The 19,562-nt window shown below is 40.7% G+C and overlaps 1 long non-coding RNA gene across 2 annotated transcripts in view; it reads left to right on the forward strand.

Moving 5' to 3' along the window:
• The first annotated feature begins 2,657 nt into the window (after positions 1-2,657).
• Positions 2,658-19,562, forward strand: part of LOC140622460 (uncharacterized) — a 35,252-nt gene continuing 18,347 nt past the window's right edge. The window contains exons 1-3 of one of the 2 annotated variants that reach the window (XR_012022226.1): positions 2,658-2,778; positions 5,153-5,406; positions 10,500-11,552. This is a non-coding gene — a long non-coding RNA (uncharacterized lncRNA). Of the gene's footprint in view, positions 2,779-5,152; positions 5,407-10,499; positions 11,553-19,562 lie in introns of those variants that run through there. The other variant, XR_012022227.1, reaches the window with a different exon arrangement.

Genomic DNA, 19,562 nt, shown 5'->3' on the forward strand with positions numbered 1-19,562 from the left:
ATTCACAGTCAAAACAGTGAAGTCAGATCCCTACCTCACACAAATACAAGATAAGTTAAAATAGAGTATACATCTAAATGTAAGAGCTGAAGCATAAAATTCTAGTTTGTTTCCTTATCCCTGGTTTCCTTACAGTCATAGGAGTGAATCTTCATGATCATAGGTTAGGCAATAGTTTCTTACATATGGCACTAAAGCACAAACAAGAACAAAAATAAATAAATTAGATTTCATCAAAACTGAAAGTTTTTGTGTTTTAAAGGACATTGCCAAGATAGTAAAAAGTGAACAAGGCAAAAATTCAAAACACTAATGATACCAAATGCAAGCAAGGATGTGCAGCAACAGGAACTCTCATTCATTGTTGACGGGAATTCAAAATGGTACATCCACTTTGAAAGACAGTTTGGCAGTTTCCCACAAAACATACTCTTATCATATGATCTGGCAATCTTGTTTCTTGATATTTGCCCAAAATGGTTCAAAACACATCCACACAAAAACGTGCACATGCATGTTTATAGCAGCTTTAATCATAATCATCAACACTTGGAAGCAACCAAGATGTCTTTCAGTAGGTGAATGGATAATTAACTGTGGTACATCCACACAACAGAATATATTTTAACTCTAAAGAGAAATGAGCTATCAAGCCATGAAAATACATAGAGGAAAGTTAATTGCATAATATAAAGTGAAAGAAGCCAATCTGAAAAAGGCTAGGTCACTGTAGGATTTCAATTATATGGCATTTAGGAAAAGGCAAACTATAGAGACAGTAAAAAAAAAAATCAATGGTTGCTGGGGGAAGGGAAAAGGAAGGTAGCTGGAGTGCAGAATTATTTTTAGAGCAGTGAGCATATAGTATTCTGTACGATACTATAATGGTGGATGTATGTCATTATACATTTGTTAAAACCCATAGGATGTACAAAACTGAGAGTGAACTCTAATGTAAATTATCAGTTTTCGGTGGCAATGATGTAGAAATGTAGGTTCATCAGTTGTAACAAATGTACCATTCTGGTACAGGGGGATGTTAATAGTGGGGAGGTTGTTCATGTATGGGGGCAGAAGGCATATGAGAACTCTCTGTTCTTTCTGATTAATTTTATCATGAACTTAAAACTTCCCTAAAAAATAGTCTTTCATTTAAAGTCAACCCATAGGAATGAAGAAATTATTTGCAAATCGTATATCTGAAAAAAAGAATTATTTCCAGAGTGTATAAAGAACACTTACAACTCAGTAATAAAGGCAAATGACCCAGTTAAAAATGGACAAAAGATTTGAATAGAGCTTTTCCAAAGAAAAGCTACGAATGGTCAAAGGGGATAGGAAATGATGCTTATCATTATTAATCATAGGTAATTGCAAATCAAACTGCAATAAGATATCACTTTACATAATGAGGATGGCTATACTAAAAAAAGGCATATAATAACAAGTATTTGTGAGAATATGGAGAAATTAGAACCTTCAAAAATTGCTCTGGGAATGTAAAGTGGTGCAGCTGTTTTGGAAAACAGTGTGATAACTCCTCAAATGTAAAACATAAAATTACCATATGATCTAGAAATTCCACACCTGGATATATGCCCAATACAACCGCAAACTGACGTTTAAACAAAAATTTTTCCACTAAAGTTCAGAAGTATTATTTAAAATGGCAAGAGATGGAAACAACTCAAATGTCCATCAACTGATAAATCCATACCATGGAAAATTATTTGGCACTTAGAAGAAATGAAATATTAACACATGCTCCATGGATGAACCTTACCAACATTATATTAAGTGAAAGAAGCCAGGGACAAAGGCTACATAGTGTGTGATTCCATTCACACGAAATGTCCCCAATAGGCAAATCCATAGAAATAAAAGATGAGGGTTGCACAGAGATGAATATGTTCTGAAACCAGATAGTGCTGAAGGTAGCAACACAATTCTGCATGGGCTAACTACCACTAACTTCTGCATGGGCTAACTACCACTTTAAAGGGGTGAATCTTACCGTGTATGAATTCTGTCTAAGTAAAACTATTGTAAAAATAACCCTGAACTTGGTTGGGAAAAACTCAATAACTAGAGTAATAGTTTATTAAGGTATCCCAGTGTTTCCAGGGGAGTAAAGCACACTTAGCATTTCTAAGAATATGTAGTCAAGTTAAATAAATCCGGTAAATGCTTGCTTTGCATTTAAAACAAATGGAGTCTACAACCCAGTCCCCTAACTACTCCACAAAGATTATTATTTGATTCCTTGTTTGGTAAAGCTTATTATATTTTCCTTATCAAAGGGCTTCTTTAGATAGATCCTAGAGAGGTTTGATGTATGGAAGAATTAAATTGTTTATTTCCCGAAATCCTATGCAAAATTTATATGGCCAGCTTTCAGAATAGCTCATTCAAAAACTCCTTAATCTTCACAGAGTATAAAGCCATAAACATTGCCAAATTAAGTGAAAATTTTCTCTCCCTAAAATCTTTCATTCAAGAACTTAATTTAATGCCTGCTCAGCCATGTCTATGAGCTGGTTGCCTTATCAACTGCCATTTTTTTTAAAGTTCCAGGTGGAATGTCTATCCATGGTTTGCATCTACTCAGCCCATTGTCTCACTTCTTGTTGCTAGGATACCAGTTTTTAGTGATGTCAACCTTTTGGAATATTAAAAATTTATTTCTAATCAAGTTTTTATTCTATATGGCCTTAGGAAAAGAAGAAACTATGGTCTGTGGTCACATAAAACAGCTTCCAGAGTGACTTTAAATCTCTGGTAATAAGTCTAAACTCATTTTTTATTGAAAAATTGAAAAAACTGACTTTATCATTAAAATTGCAAGTTTTAGCTTTGTGCATTAGTTTGCCCATAAGTGGAAGGGGAGGTCATATCACAGAAATCTTTTCTTCCTTCTAGAATGGCTGATTCATTTTGTCTCTCAAAGGTGAAATCTCCAGGGTACAGAAAAAGTCCTCCAGAGGAGATTTGTTTTCTCCTTATTTCTTAGGACTCTCAGTTTCAAAACTAGAAACTGGAACAATTTATTTCCCTGACTTCCAAAAGTGACAGAGATTAGAAGGTAAAAAATGTGATATTATTTATTTTTATTCCAATTAATTCAGTTCAGCAATGTGTATGGAACACCCTTGATGCATGAGTTACTAATCAGTCTGGTGAGTGTAAAGATGAATATGCAACAGTCACTGTCTTCAATCTGATTATAACCTAATAAAGACCTAGACATGTGCACAAAGTCCAGCGTCAGTCTACAGAGGGTCAGGGGACTGAGCTGCTCCAGGCCCAGCAAGGAGAGTCCCAGTACCTGCCTTGGGGTCTGCAGAAACACAGGTCTGGAGCCCGCATTCGTTAGTTATGAACCAAAGGGATGATTAAGATCTGCAGCACTGTGGAAGTACCAGAGTAGCACCACAGTAACAGCTCAGAATGAGTTACCCCACAAGGGAAGCCAATGTGTGAGAAAATTCATAGGTCAGGGTTCATTTGAACATTCCTAGATGGGGCCCATGGCCTCTGTCTTGGACACTGATGGGGTCTGGTAAAAAAAGACATGGCCCAACCCCCACCCATGGTAGGCTGGTTAATACTAGGGGACAGGGCAAATCTATCTGACAGGAGAATGGCTGGGATTTCAAGGAGACTTTGTAAGCAGCATGACAGTTAAACTGGGCCCTAAAGCATAGGTAGGACTTCATGAAGCAGAAGTAACAAGGAGAACATGCAAAGTACAAGAAAGAGGAAAGCAAAATATGAAGTCTAGAGAATGCTGCTATACTAAAGCAATGGCTAGTGATGGTGCATCAGGAATGTAGGGTGTATTCCCCACACCCCACAGGAGAAGGAGACAGGAAATTCAAAAGGGATCTTGGTCTAGGTTAAGGGCCTTGAAATGTCATGCTGAGTAATTTGGACTTTATTCTATATGTGCAATAAAGATCCACTCAGGGTTTGAGTAATACAATGTGAGATAATGACCTTTTAGTAATAAGCTGACTTATCAACCTAACTCAGTAACTTCAGTTAAAATTTATTTGCTTTTAAGCTTGTCCCAGTAATTCTGTTTGCTTGCTCAGATCCATTCTTCACCATCTGTCTCTTGTACTATGCCCCAGGAGGCTGACTCTACCAGTCTCCCTTGCCCTCTGCCTCCCAGTAGGGTATGGCCAATGGGAGGTACCAGCTGGTTGTTGGAGATCAGGAGGAGGAAGCAGTAGGGATGTGTTTGTTCAGGGACTGTGTTTCTCCACTAAGGCCTCAGCTCTCATAAAATATCCCCTTTCTACAGCTCTAGCTCTCGCCAAGTCCTGGCAACTGCTGCCATCTCCTGCCCCTCTTCAGGTCTAAGGATGATAAGGGCTTCCTGCTGTTCCTGGTCACTGGATGCCTCACCCTCCCTGAATGTTTCTCTTTACCCTGATGCATTGGGGAAGAGGAGCTAAAATCACCCCCGGGTTACATGGTTAACTAAGAGGATACACGTTGCTCAATATTCAAGGCTCAGATTTATTACAGCAAAAGGGGAAATAAACAAAAGGGAAAGGAAAGGGTAAAGTCTAGAACAAACCAGGTACGAACTCCAAGGGTATCCTCCCAGCGGAGTCACACAAGATGTGCTTATTTCCCCCCACAACGAGTTGTGGCAGCATGGGTGAAATGTTGCCTACCAGGAAATCTCATTAGAGATTCAGTGCCCAAGACTTTTACTGGGCGTCAGTCACATAGGCACCTTTTGTACAGCACCTACCAAAACCCTAGACTCTAGAAGGAAAGTAGGTGTTCAGCATAAACCATATTGTTTGCACAAGTGGTTTGTGCACAGTGAGCCATTCTTACCAGGGAATAATGGGAACCCTCTCCAAATCCAAGCTCCCAGGTGCCAGTCAAGGACCAGCTTTACAAACAAGCCCTTCCAAGGGTAGCAGCCTATTATGCTAACTCTCTTCTATATACCAGCCTGCACTTCTGTAAATGATTTCTTCATTTAAGACTTTTTAATCAAATCCTTTCAAGCAAGTCATTGGTTTCCCTAGGGACCCTAACAATTATAAAACAATATCCATATCTATCTATGTATCTGTCCACGCTTATATATAAATAGATGGGAAGTCACTTCTCATACCTTTCTCTTCAGCATTTCCCAGGCCTGAGACTCAGCACGGAGCATCCAAGGCACTCCTAGTCTGTTGAGGCACAGCCTCCACTGTGAGTCCTCCCCCTATTTCCATACTCACATGATTGAGTGTCTCTCTCAACTTGTCTGCTGGGGACCCTCTGGGGATGGATCCTGTGCTTGACTTTCATGCTGTTCGTCTGAAGCTCTGAAACACTTCCTACCACTTCACATCTCTTCTTTGGGGGGCAGGCCCTGCACCAACCAGCCAGAAGGTAAGGGATCCCAATGCCCCTACAACCTGAGTCTGAGCTTGGCCTCTTTCAAATCCTCTGCCCTAACCCTCTTGACACTGTCACTGCCTAAATGGATCTGGAGTTTTCAAATTGTGCTCAAAAGATGCACAATTAAACTTTTAGGCATTTTGACCCCATGATACCCTCCAACTGGGATAGTTATCTTATGACTCATCCACTATTCTCTGGCTTTTTTACCCTCTTCTCTTAGGTCCAACCCCACCCTAGCTTCCTTTCCTGCTACTGTATTTTGACTATTTATCATTATCTTTAAAAACCACCTCAAATTTAGTGGCTTACCACATCAACCATGCTTCTGTAGACCAGGAATATGGGCAAGGTTTGGCTGAACAAATCTTTTGTTCTACATGGTGTCAACTGGGACACCATACTGTGTTCAATCAGCAGCTGGGCTGGGTTGGAAGGTCCAACACAACAGGAAGGCTGGTTCAGTGGTTCTCTTCTCTACTTGCATGTAGTCTCAGGACCTCTCCATGTGGTTTCTCTAGCAAGTTAGTTATATTTCTTATACAACAGCCAAGAGCTCCAAGAAACCATGATAGACACTGCCGGTCCTTTAAAAGTCCAGGCCTGGGGCTGGCATAGTATCACTCCTGCCATATTCTATTGCTCCACGCAATCAGAGGCCAGGCTGGTTCATGGAGAAGGAGAATAGAGCCTATGTCTCAATGGGAGGAGAATCAAAGAACTTGCGGTCACATTTGTGGAGGTTCCTACATATTTCACAGCCCAGTACATTCAGATACGACCAAAAGACTCCTTAAACAAATGACCGAAAACTACATCATGTTATTCCCAATTTGAGAATTATCAATCGGTTAGAAGCAGAACACTGATAACCAGAGTAGTAGAATCAACACTGGCACACAGCAGGGGTAGTTTTGCTCTTTTGTTTCCCTGCTCTTCCTTACATCACTGTGCACAGTAATGTCTTAAGCTAAAGAATCATTTTCCCCTCCAGGCATTAAAATCTGAGTCCTTCACACCAGGAGGGTTATAAATCACAAACATGAGATTGGATTTTGCAACAGAACTGGTGTTGAAGATCCTTTGGCAGTGACTTTTTCTCGCCTCGTCTGTTTTTTGTCAGAGGAGCATCTGTCAGGGGATTGGGGTGTCCTTCTGTGCTTATGATTTGTTTCCCTCCTGGTGCAGGCCAGGCCACCCACCCTAGGCGTGGGATGACTGTGATCTTCTTGAAGCCATTCCAAGAGCCTGTGTTCAGGCCTTGTTCCCAGGATTATAAGGAATGAAACAACCATATAGAAATCCTCCTGAAAAAGCCTCATTGATAGTGTCCGGGAGACCCTCTTACTGAAGTCTAAAGAAGATTCTCTCAGGGAGGGTCCAGCATCCACATGACTTGCCACTCCAGAAGGTACATGTGCTGTCTGAATAAGATTGTGTAATTGAAGCACAGATGCATACCAATAGGAAAGGCGGAGTTAATTGGGGGCAGGAGGTTTTAAAGGACTCTGAACATATTACTGAAAAATGTATATTATTTCCACACACATTTTTAAAGTGGAAAAATGGTAGAAATCATTTGTACCATTAGCACATCCAAATGCCTTTCACAGCCAGGATCTTGGGGGAACCTCATTTGGCCCTTTATAAAGTGCATCCCCTTTGTGCAGGCGATAAAGTCCAGACAACTTACATCAATTGCTTAAGCGTTGATTATACATAGTGACTTCAAGAGAGAAAAAAGATAATTTTCTCATTTTTAGCTAGAAAAAAATGAGCAATAAATTTGGGTTTCAATGTTCTCTAAATAGGAATTTCCTATCGTTCCATATTTTATCCATTTCTCCCATCCAAGTTGCAAAGTACCCTCTCATTTATACAACCTCACATACTGCAGGGCAGGCTACCAGCCTTGGATTTACATCACACTTACACACATTTACATCACACTTACACACTTACTTACACAATTGCCCTAAAGAGGTCCCTGATTGCCATTTTATGTACCACTGCTTGAGCCAAAGAACAGCCCAAACTTTGCATGAGAAAGCTGCCCCTAACAAACATTAGTGACTACCTGAACTGATCTGATTATTTTTCTTGAGAATTTGAACTTGAGACAGGGGAAGGGGAGCAGAAGGAGAAGTCAGTAGTAAAGGCCTCCAAGCAGCAGAGGTCATGAGTTGATGGAAGACACGGGTAAATAAGAGCCATAGATGAACCAGAAGATACTAGAAGGTTGAGGCCATTAGAGAAGAAAAAAGGAGGAGGAGGAGGAGAATAAGAAAAACAAGGACAAAAAGGAGCCTTGAGTAAGCAGAACTAAAGGCCATATAATTAGAGAGGAAGGTGTTTGCTTGAGAATGGTTGGAGGATAAATAACTAAGAGCTGAGTCCCTATAATCGCAGACCCCTCAGTTAGGACTGACAACTCCAGCTGCTAAGCAGACATCCAGGTGACTCAGCCTCTGGAAGTGCACTGGACCTTAGTGACCTCCTAGTTCATAAACCCTGTTCCCTCCTCTCCCTCCAAGGATCAACAATTCCTGGGGACCCCTAGAGCTGATGGTCTGTCTTACACACAAGAATAACCTCACAATAAATCTCCTGTTATTTGAAGTGAATTGAGTGAACCCTATTTCTTGCAACCAATAAGTCTAACTCATGAAAAATTACAACTATATTCTTTGCAAACCAAGTACAAGATGAGAAAGGTTAGTGTTCTTAAAAGTGGAGTTTATCAAGTAGGAAGCCTGTATTGTGACAATACAGACTTGAGGTCAAAAAAACCAACACCTCTAAGGATAATTTTTTTAAAGATTTTATTTATTTATTCATGAAAGACACAGAGAGAGGCAGAGACACAGGCAGAGGGGGAAGCAGGCCCCCTGCAGGGAGCCCGATGTGGGACTCGATCCTAGGACCCCGGGGTCATGACCTGAGCTGAAGGCAGCACTCAACCACTGAGCCACCCAGGTGCACCTAAGGAAAATTTTTATAGCTTCTCCCTAATTATCCTAGTGATACCAGTGACAACACAATGTCACTGGATCAAGCCTCTATTTTCAACACAGAGCCCAAGACAGTGTGGTCAATATGCATTAACCACTGCATTTGATAGAAAATATTGAAGACACAATCTACCAGAAGTTATAAACCAGCGTTGGTAGCATTCCCTTAGGGGGCATCTGAAAGTAGGTTGGGACATTTTTACTTGTCAGTGACTGAGATCTTCTGTTGGCATTTGATGGAAAAGGGTCAGGGATGTTAAAATTCTTGCAATGCTCACAAGAGTGTTATACAATGAGGAATTATCCCAATAAAAATGCAAATGCTGCCCTCTTTAAGAAACACTGGACCTTTGCACGTATGAACGTGGTTGCTAACCTCAACAGTATAGTCTGATCCGTGGACAAACAACACAATAGCGTATCTTAAATCATGGGATCCCTGGGTGGCGTAGCGGTTTGGCGCCTGCCTTTGGCCCAGGGCGCGATCCTGGAGACCCGGGATCGAATCCCACGTCGGGCTCCCGGTGCATGGAGCCTGCTTCTCTCTCTGCCTGTGTCTCTGCCTCTCTCTCTCTCTCTCTCTCTCTCTGTGACTATCATAAATTAAAAAAAAAAATTAAAAAAAAAATCATGATCATTCCAGAAAGTTCATAACATGTGCTAATTTAGCTACAGACCAGTCCTAGTGCTTCTGTTCTAACCTCTGCCTTGAAAGACAATGAACTCCCTTCTAGGAACAATCTTACCCCACAGCAACAGACAAGAAGATATGTTTGTCAAGGTAAGAAGACAACATATTCCATTTAACAGTTTCTTAGCTTAATTTATTACTTGTACACACTGAGACTCCTGGTATGTGTGTTTTCATTTTTAATGTTGCTCAGGTCCCACATAAGTTAGGGGTGGGCCTATTCAGGCCCCAGTTGGCTGGTGTGTGTAATCAAAAGTAATAAAGCATATTGCAAGACTCTGAGAAATAATCACTGACTTTAATTGGTATAATTGATCTACAATTTAAATCTGTTTCCTCAAGGAAAACTGTGGTAAGGGTCTCTTTCCCAGATCACATTAGACAGATGCCTCCTTCCTGGGGGACCTGTCATTTGTTGAAAGTTTGCAGGTTTGGCAGGGATTCCTTGGGACTCAGCTATGCCTCCACCATTGAAGTCTCAGCTTCCCATCTCAATTTGAGGAAACTAGAATCTTTTGCTCACACACAAACCCCATGTTCTCTTATTTTTGATGAAACAGCTACATAGTGAGCATGGTTCATCACCCAGACTCTAAAGCACGGGAACTGAAAGTCTTAGGAAAAATTTCTCAGATGAATAATCCAAAGCTTGACTAACATTTCTGTTAGATGACGAGATGGGAAACATGTGTTTTCCTTCCCATAAGCCTGCTTAGTGACCAGAAATGTCCGTGTCATTTCAGTTTCAATCTCAGAGCCATTTTTTCCCTTACATTTGGTTAAAGCATCAGTTTCTATTTGCTTCCTCTGATCACTTTGAAGGGAGATGAATACAACAGCATGTTTGAATTTTTTTTTCTGCTTTGAGCCTTAATGCTCAGAATATTTTTCTTACTTCTTTAGAAGACATCTAAAATGGCCTCCTTCTCAGAAATCTAACTGTATAATGTACAGCCTAGGGAATGTAGTCAGTAATATTGTAATAACTTGGCATGGTGATAGATGGTAACTGGACTTATCATGGGGATCCTTTCATAATGTATAAAAATACCAAGGGGGGCCTGAGTGGCTCAGTCGGTTAAGCCGCTGACTCTTATTGTCAGCTCAGGTCATGAGCTCAGGGTCCTGGGATAGAGCTCTGTGTTGGGCTCCATGCTCAGCAGGGAATCTACTTGAGGATCCTCTCTCTCTCTCTCTTATTCTGCCCCTCACCCCACTTGTGCTCTCCCTCTCTCTCAAATAAATAAATCTTTAAAATAAATAAATAAAAATACTGAATCACTATAATATATACCTGAAACTAATAGGATATTGTATGTCAATTATACTTTTAAAAAATCTAACTGTAGCTTCCACACAGATAATCATCTTTTTCTTTACAGCTTTTTTTTAAAACCACATGTTGTCATGACAATTGGCCACTTGATTTCAAACTGACTTCACAGCACAAACGTGACTATTTCCTGAGGAACAAGAATACTGATTTGTCCCCTGAACTGAAAAGGGATGCCATGTGTGTGGTCTCTAGCTCAACATCAGAGCACTAGATTAGGAGTCAGGAAACAGCTCAGACGCCAGTTAGGTCAGGAACTCTACGGATCGTGATCTCTTCCTCAGAGGACACTCACCTGAGGTCACTTCCACAGACCTTCCCAGAAGGTCTACAATTCCACAGGTTAATCTCTTCATCCTGGAGGAAATCTCTGGAAAGTTCCAGAGTGGCTCAGTTCAGTACTTCTACCAGGCAAGCAGCTTATTTTCCTCCTGTTATTCTCCAAGAGGAAAGTAAGGGGAGAATGAAATACACAAAGAACAAGATGCATTGTACCGTAAACTTTCTTAGAAATAGTTTTTCCTCCCACCCTTCAAAATTGGATCGTATTATTCACTGTTCTTAACCTTTTTAGAGTCACATGTCTCTCTGAGGATCTAATAAAAGCTATGAACACTCTTCCTAATGCCTACATGTGAACACACACAGACAATATTGTGTTTGATTTCAAGGGATTCATAAACCCTAGGTAATAACTCCTATTTCTGAGCTTGTGCCTCAGGATCAACATTTCTTGCACACCTGTCGCCCTCAGGGACTAGTCCCATAACTCCTGGTATTTACTCTCATTCCTCCAAGTGTTGCCAAACAAATGCCTCTTCGACACATCTATCCTATGATGAGTCCTTACTCTGGAATTTCTCATCAGAGCCCACCTTCCTGTCTGAGGAAGCTCTGTAATCTGCAACTCATTTTAAGAACTGACAAGGAAGTAGAACCAGATTAGATGCTACACTACTAGCTGTTCTAGTGCTGAACTCCTCCTGGCTTCTTGGTAATGAAGATCTCCACCCATCCTCCCTCTACCATCCCCTAACCGCCCCACTTCCCAAATGTCATTCTGTCTCCCCTCAATGTAAAATCCCTCACATCTCAAAAAAATAAAAAACCTGAAGTTACAGACATGAAAATAGATTGGTGTTTGCGGCGGGGGGAGGGGGGGCGTGGGGGGGGAAGGTGATGGGTGAAGGTGGTCAAAGGATACAAACTTCCAGTTATAAGAAGGCTAAGTCCTGGGGATATAGTCTACAACATGGTGACTATAGTTAACAATACTCTATTGTATATTTGAAAGATGCTAAGAGAGTAGATCTTCAAAGTTCTCAACACACACACACACATTTACAAAAAATTGTTATGATGTAAGGATATACTAACTAACTTTATCATGGAAATCATTTTGCAATATATACACATATCAAATCATCATATTGTACACTTTATTTTTTTTTATTTTCCATTTATTCATGATAGACAGAGAGAGAGAGAGAGAGAGAGAGAGAGGCAGAGACACAGGCAGAGGGAGAAGCAGGCTCCACGCTGGGAGCCCAACGCGGGACTTGATCCCGGGACCCCAGGATCATGCCCTGGGCCCAAGGCAGGCATAAACCACTGAGCCACCCAGGGATCCCCCATATTGTACACTTTAAACTCATATGATATTATATGTCAGTTATATCTCAATAAAGTTGGAAAAAATTAAAATGAAAAAAACTCAATCCAAAAAGATAAATAAAAATAAAATCCCTCAGATTCAAAGAGCCATTAATACACAATTTTCACTAACCAAAGGGAAGTTCTTTTCATTCCACACTCAAGCAAATAGTGATCAAAAAGCAGGATCCTATGTCAACAACCAATACATATAAAGATACATGGGATTTTTCTTCGCTACATGCCTCCCCTTTACCACAATGGCATTTTACGGATTAAAAAAGATATGAGTCACAATTTTTAAACAAATAAATGAAAGTACTTACCCACTATTTGTTCTAATAACTCCATGTTCAGCCATGTGCAGAGTGCTTCATTCAAAGCAGCAGCTACTGACAAAGAAGAATGGTAGGTGACTGACTCACAAATATCTAACAGGCATAGAGTTAGATGAAGATAAACCTTTCTCACTGCGTAATATTGACATGAAGTATATGTCACTGCATAATAGCAGCATTAAGCATATCTGTAAGAACCAAGGACTCACTGGCATAGAAAGTCCAGTAATAAGCACATGTTTATCAAAGAAATACCTATTAAGATCTGCATATTTTTTAAAATTATGACATCAAATTCTGGAGATTGCGGCAGAACTGACATACTCATACACTCCTATTAGTTGATTTTTACAACTCTTTAGCTATAGATAAGAAAGAAGCATAAGAATGTTCCAATGTTATGCCCTTGTAATCATGACCCTAGGAATTTATCCCAAAGAAGTAATTTTTAAGAAGGAAAAAGATGGATGGCCAGGAGAAAGATTGTAACAGTCACTGAATGTTCACTGTGTACTGATCCCTCTGCCAGCACTTTACTACATCATTTAATTTTTGTACTTATACTGCAAAACAAGTATGGCTTTTCTTTTATGGGGGAGCAAAATGCTTGCATGATTCACCACAGGGTTAAACAAAGCCATCAAAATTCTTCCAGAGAATTTTCATGGAGGTGATCAGAAACAGCTAGAATGTTGGCCTAGTGTGCTTGGAAGAGAAATAAATTCCAGAATAGGATGTTTGTGGTTTATCCTGGGAAAAAAAGTTTGAAGTGGCCATAGGGAGAAAAGGAGACTGGAGCAATGGTTTTCAACCCTACAGGAGCCAAAGCTTCCTTTTATAATCACTATTTTATATGGAGCATTCGTCCCATATAGAGATAAATGTAGAGATAATATAGCTTACCTGCCTGCATTCATATTTTTTAAACCAACGTAATGGCCTAATTGTTATATAAGACAGAAATAAAAGGAAAGTAATCTATGATAAAATACTATGTATTGCTTGACACAAACCACACAAAAGACAGAAGTCACCCCCAAATTTCTAAAATGCACTGTAGGAGCAGCACTGTCTCCACTGATGGACTAGAAATAAAGAAGTTGTAGGTGGGTTTAAAAAAAAAAAAAAAGGAAGAATATGAACTGGAAGAGAAGAGTTTGATTTGGAAGACGAGGACCCTAGAGTTCACCTTGACATTGTCAGAGCAAATGAGGCCACTTTAGCTGGAACCCTTGGGCAGGCTGGAGAGAGGAACTGTTAAGGCCCATTGAGGAGAAAATGACAGCAGCCACCCTGGGGGGTGATGACAGTCCCAGGCCACGTGGTGCTCCATACTCGAAGCAAATCTGACACATTTGAATTGGATGAAAACTTCACAGTCAATCTGGGTCATCCTTCTTGTTTTCCCAGTGAAACAAGAGTAATGATTTGTCTAAAGTCTTAAATGTGTCCTGAAGCAAAATGCCACAGACTCACCCAACCCCTTAGCTTCAAATCAAGTATGTCAGATAAATGGTCAAGATGGAGTTGAAGGCGACTCTGAAAGTTAGTTTTCAGGGACAGTCAGGAACTTGAGGTGACTGTTCCCTGGATAGAAGAAAGAAATGGAAGGTAAAGTCATAAAGAAATGTTAGTCTGTGTGTTTAATCAAGGTTGGTGATTGGCAGCACTATACAGAGTAAAGCATGCAGGCCTTGGAGTCAGGACACCTGCATTCTAGTTTGGGTTCTGTTGTTTATCACCTGTGTGGCTTCAGGCAAGTCATTTAACGTGTCCAATCTCTATTTTTCAGATAACAAGTTAGAAGTTCTAGGGGCACCCGGGTGGCTCAGTCAGTTAAGTGTCTAACTCTTGGTTTCAGCCTAGGTCATGATCTTAGGGTCATGGGATCAAACCCCTCCCTGGCTCCATGCTCAGTGGGAAGTCAGCTTGGGAATTCTCTCCCTCTGTCCCTCCCCCCACTCTCTCTCAAATAAATAAATACATCTTTAAAAAAAAAAGAAATTCTAATAACCCACCTTGATAGTGCCGTTGCAAAACACTAAGAAAATGTGTGTTTGGAGGAGCCTCGTAGTACTGGGAAATACTGGAGAAACATCAAGAGTGTTTCCTACTTTATCTATTAAAATAATGCCAATGAATGTGCATTTCTGAAAGGGACTCACCTAATAACTTCAGAATAATGAATGATAAATGATCAGGTTTCTTTGCCAAGTATTCCAAAGCACCCTGTAAAAGCCAAGATGTCCTGTATAGAGTGGAAGTCAGGTGACATCTCCTAGAGGGAGGAAGCTGGTTCAGCTGTCCCTAGAACTCAAGAGTTTTCCCTCGGACAGTGAGGAGAGAATAAATTGACAGAAACCTTTCAATATTTTCCTTCCAAGCCAAAGGTTCAGGGTACCTATGAGACACAGGGGAAGTCAAGGATGGATCTCAAATGGCACTTACTCCCAGTTCTAGTCCCGTCTAGCACTACAGGTGCTCTTGGGATTAATATGTCTTTTTAACAACATCCTCCAAGATGCAACTCTAGGAGAGGCTCTGCGTGGGAAGCACATAGCATGAGCTTTCGGTCTTAATACAGTTGAAACCCAAATGGTTTGCAGCTGGAGAAAAACTCTGCTGACTCGCCAAGAACCACTGGGACAGTGTGCTCCAAACAGTACCATTTAAGTAATAAACTCACAGCAGTGAGATTAGCCTTTGCTAGTTTCTTCCCTGAGGAACAGATATCAATTGTGATTTAAAATTTTCAGGAATAAAGCCTTTGGCTGAGCAGCAAGTCCCCCGCCCCTGGGGAAACCAAAGGCAATAGCCAATGGCCAGTTTGGCTCTGAGATTGGATTTGAACCACCTCTGAGATGCATAAATACTGAACAAAATATGCAGAAGCTGATGACCATCTTGGCCCCAGAAAGACATCACATAAACACTTGAGTCTACTCTTAGGTAAAGGAGACAAGATGGGAAGGAGAGGCAAGTTGACTGAAATGCTGAGCTATTTTCTTGGGTTTGGGGTGGTGGGGGGAGCGGGGGATGAAGGGTGTTGTGAGCTTCAGACCAGCAGCATAATCACTTTCAAACTCACGCCGCCTCAAAAATGAGGCCACTAAGTTTGGAATACCAGCCTACCTCCACAGGAAGATCCTGCAAAGAATGTGAAGAGACAGCTACGAAGTAGACCAATTTTCCTACAGTCAGAATTAAAAGCCTTAGATGCATAGTCTGAGCGTCCTCAGCCTACTTGACATGAGAAATTCACTGGGGGTTTTCTCCGGCGTGACGTTGGACTCCAGCTCTAGTCCTTCAAGGAAACAGTTGGTATTTCTGTCACTTCAGACACAATGTGTTCATCATTTCTCATATCTGTGTCCTGTCGTACAGGATTCATCCAAGGCAGTGGCATTCCCCCCTGCAACGCAAGGCATCTGCTTCTTTCCTCCTAATGTCTTAATGGTGCTTCTCCATCTTCCAACAATTGTTTCCTTTCCAATCACACACACACACACACACACACACACACACACACACACGCAAATAGAAATAAGCTCCAGACGAGAATCATTATGTCTTGGTGGTAGAATTTGTTGTGACTACATTCCCAAATTATAAATCCTAGCAAGAGAACAAAGTTAAATCAGAATGTCTCTGTAATAAATTCCCAAGTTAGGGGCGGGGGAAGAAAGGTCTGCTTTTAATCTAGTGAGAAAAAAAAAATAGAAGCAATATGCATGGGTCACTAGCCTTCTTTTAAGTGTGGTATCTTGGGGAATCCTAGAGCCAGACTGCCTGGGGTCAAACCTTGGTTCTGGAATGTATTAGTTGTGGGACAGTGGGAAGTTGTTTAACCTTTGTGCCTCAATTTCCATTTACAGATAATGTTAAGTACAAATTTAATTCATAGAGTTATTCTGAGCGTTAAATAAGACAATATATGTAAAGCACTTAGAATAGTGCCTGGGACATGCTAGGCACCGCCCATATTAGCTATTATTCAGGTGGACTTGGCTTAGGACGTTGGTTTGTTTCAACATGGATAATTAAAAGGTACTTGAAGGTAGAATAAAAAGAGATATATGCATGTGAGATATACTAAAAGCTTAGCAGGTCCTGGCACATAGTTAAGAGAACAAAGAAATTATTACTGTTGTGGCAAATTCAGCTGGCTGGAAGACAATGCTAAAAAGCTCTGTGTCTTAGGGGTACAGCTGCTGGACTTCAAGGAGTCCAGTTGAGAGGGAGTGAGAGGTGCGCCACATTACGTCACCAACCAGAAAAACCACCTTCACAAATGGTAGGACAATAACAGTGTCCTAGTTTGTGAAGGTCAGTGTGTTCTCTGGAAGTAACGCTATTAAAATAACAATGGCATAATACGTCACTCTCCAGCACACCCACTCAACCCTTCCCTCCACGACCCCCTCCCAATGTACTCAAGTTCTTTCATTGGAGAGAATGCGATGAAAATGCCAGGGAATCATCAAATTGTGAGTCATATAATCTCTAAATGTATTTAGGGCTGGACCTCATTCGACCCCACTTGTTGAATGAAGGCAAGGATGAGGACGATGACCTGGGGGGTGGTATTGTTGACAGAAGAGTTGCCTCAGGTCCCAAGGCCAGCCAGTGGCAGAGCCAGACTTAGACGCAGACTTCTTGATGCTAACTCCTCCCCGTGCTACATTGCCTCCCCTCCCTACACTCTTCACCACTCAACTCAGAATCTTTTTTTTTTTTTTATGAGCATGAATAATCTTTATTTTTATTGCTTTCCCACTTCCGATCAAGATATAATTTTTTACTTTTGAGCAAAGACGCTTGTTGGGTTTGCAGAAAATGTAGCCCAGGTACATGGGATGTAATATATTTATTGTATGGGTTTGTAGTGGCATAAAGTAAAATACAGTAATTTTAAAGTTTAAAAGTTATGGTTAGGATTTTATTTTATTTTATTTATTTATTTTTTTTTATTGGTGTTCAATTTACTAACATACAGAATAACACCCAGTGCCCGTCACCCATTCACTCCCACCCCCCGCCCTCCTCCCCTTCTACCACCCCTAGTTCGTTTCCCAGAGTTAGCAGTCTTTACGTTCTGTCTCCCTTTCTGATATTTCCCACCCATTTCTTCTCCCTTCCCTTATTTTCCCTTTCACTATTATTTATATTCCCCAAATGAATGAGAACATATAATGTTTGTCCTTCTCCGACTGACTTACTTCACTCAGCATAATACCCTCCAGTTCCATCCACGTTGAAGCAAATGGTGGGTATTTGTCATTTCTAATAGCTGAGTAATATTCCATTGTATACATAAACCACATCTTCTTGATCCATTCATCTTTCGTTGGACACCGAGGCTCCTTCCACAGTTTGGCTATAGTGGCCATTGCTGCTAGAAACATCGGGGTGCAGGTGTCCCGGCGTTTCATTGCATTTGTATCTTTGGGGTAAATCCCCAACAGTGCAATTGCTGGGTCGTAGGGCAGGTATATTTTTAACTGTTTGAGGAACCTCCACACAGTTTTCCAGAGTGGCTGCACCAGTTCACATTCCCACCAACAGTGTAAGAGGGTTCCCTTTTCTCCGCATCCTCTCCAACATTTGTTGTTTCCTGCCTTGTTAATTTTCCCCATTCTCACTGGTGTGAGGTGGTATCTCATTGTAGTTTTGATTTGTATTTCCCTGATGGCAAGTGATGCAGAGCATTTTCTCATATGCATGTTGGCCATGTCTATGTCTTCCTCTGTGAGATTTCTCTTCATGTCTTTTGCCCATTTCATGATTGGATTGTTTGTTTCTTTGGTGTTGAGTTTAATAAGTTCTTTATAGATCTTGGAAACTAGCCCTTTATCTGATATGTCATTTGCAAATATCTTCTCCCATTCTGTAGGTTGTCTTTGAGTTTTGTTGACTGTATCCTTTGCTGTGCAAAAGCTTCTTATCTTGATGAAGTCCCAATAGTTCATTTTTGCTTTTGTTTCTTTTGCCTTCGTGGATGTATCTTGCAAGAAGTTACTATGGCCGAGTTCAAAAAGGGTGTTGCCTGTGTTCTTCTCTAGGATTTTGATGGAATCTTGTCTCACATTTAGATCTTTCATCCATTTTGAGTTTATCTTTGTGTATGGTGAAAGAGAGTGGTCTAGTTTCATTCTTCTGCATGTGGATGTCCAATTTTCCCAGCACCATTTATTGAAGAGACTGTCTTTCTTCCAATGGATAGTCTTTCCTCCTTTATCGAATATTAGTTGCCCATAAAGTTCAGGGTCCACTTCTGGATTCTCTATTCTGTTCCACTGATCTATGTGTCTGTTTTTGTGCCAGTACCACACTGTCTTGATGACCACAGCTTTGTAGTACAACCTGAAATCTGGCATTGTGATGCCCCCAGATATGGTTTTCTTTTTTAAAATTCCCCTGGCTATTCGGGGTCTTTTCTGATTCCACACAAATCTTAAAATAATTTGTTCTAACTCTCTGAAGAAAGTCCATGGTATTTTGATAGGGATTGCATTAAACGTGTAAATTGCCCTGGGTAACATTGACATTTTCACAATATTAATTCTGCCAATCCATGAGCATGGAATATTTTTCCATCTCTTTGTGTCTTCCTCAATTTCTTTCAGAAGTGTTCTATAGTTTTGAGGGTATAGATCCTTTACATCTTTGGTGAGGTTTATTCCTAGGTATCTTATGCTTTTGGGTGCAATTGTAAATGGGATTGACTCCTTAATTTCTCTTTCTTCAGTCTCATTGTTTGTGTATAGAAATGCCACTGACTTCTGGGCATTGATTTTGTATCCTGCCACGCTACCGAATTGCTGTATGAGTTCTAGCAATCTTGGGGTGGAGACTTTTGGGTTTTCTATGTAGAGTATCATGTCATCGGCGAAGAGGGAGAGTTTGACTTCTTCTTTGCCAATTTGAATGCCTTTAATGTCTTTTTGTTGTCTGATTGCTGAGGCTAGGACTTCCAGTACTATGTTGAATAGCAGTGGTGAGAGTGGACATCCCTGTCTTGTTCCTGATCTTAGGGGAAAGGCTCCCAGTGCTTCCCCATTGAGAATGATATTTGCTGTGGGCTTTTCATAGATGGCTTTTAAGATGTCGAGGAATGTTCC

Source organism: Canis lupus, chromosome 31 (assembly GCF_048164855.1).
Source record: "Canis lupus baileyi chromosome 31, mCanLup2.hap1, whole genome shotgun sequence".
Lineage (NCBI taxonomy): Eukaryota > Metazoa > Chordata > Mammalia > Carnivora > Canidae > Canis > Canis lupus.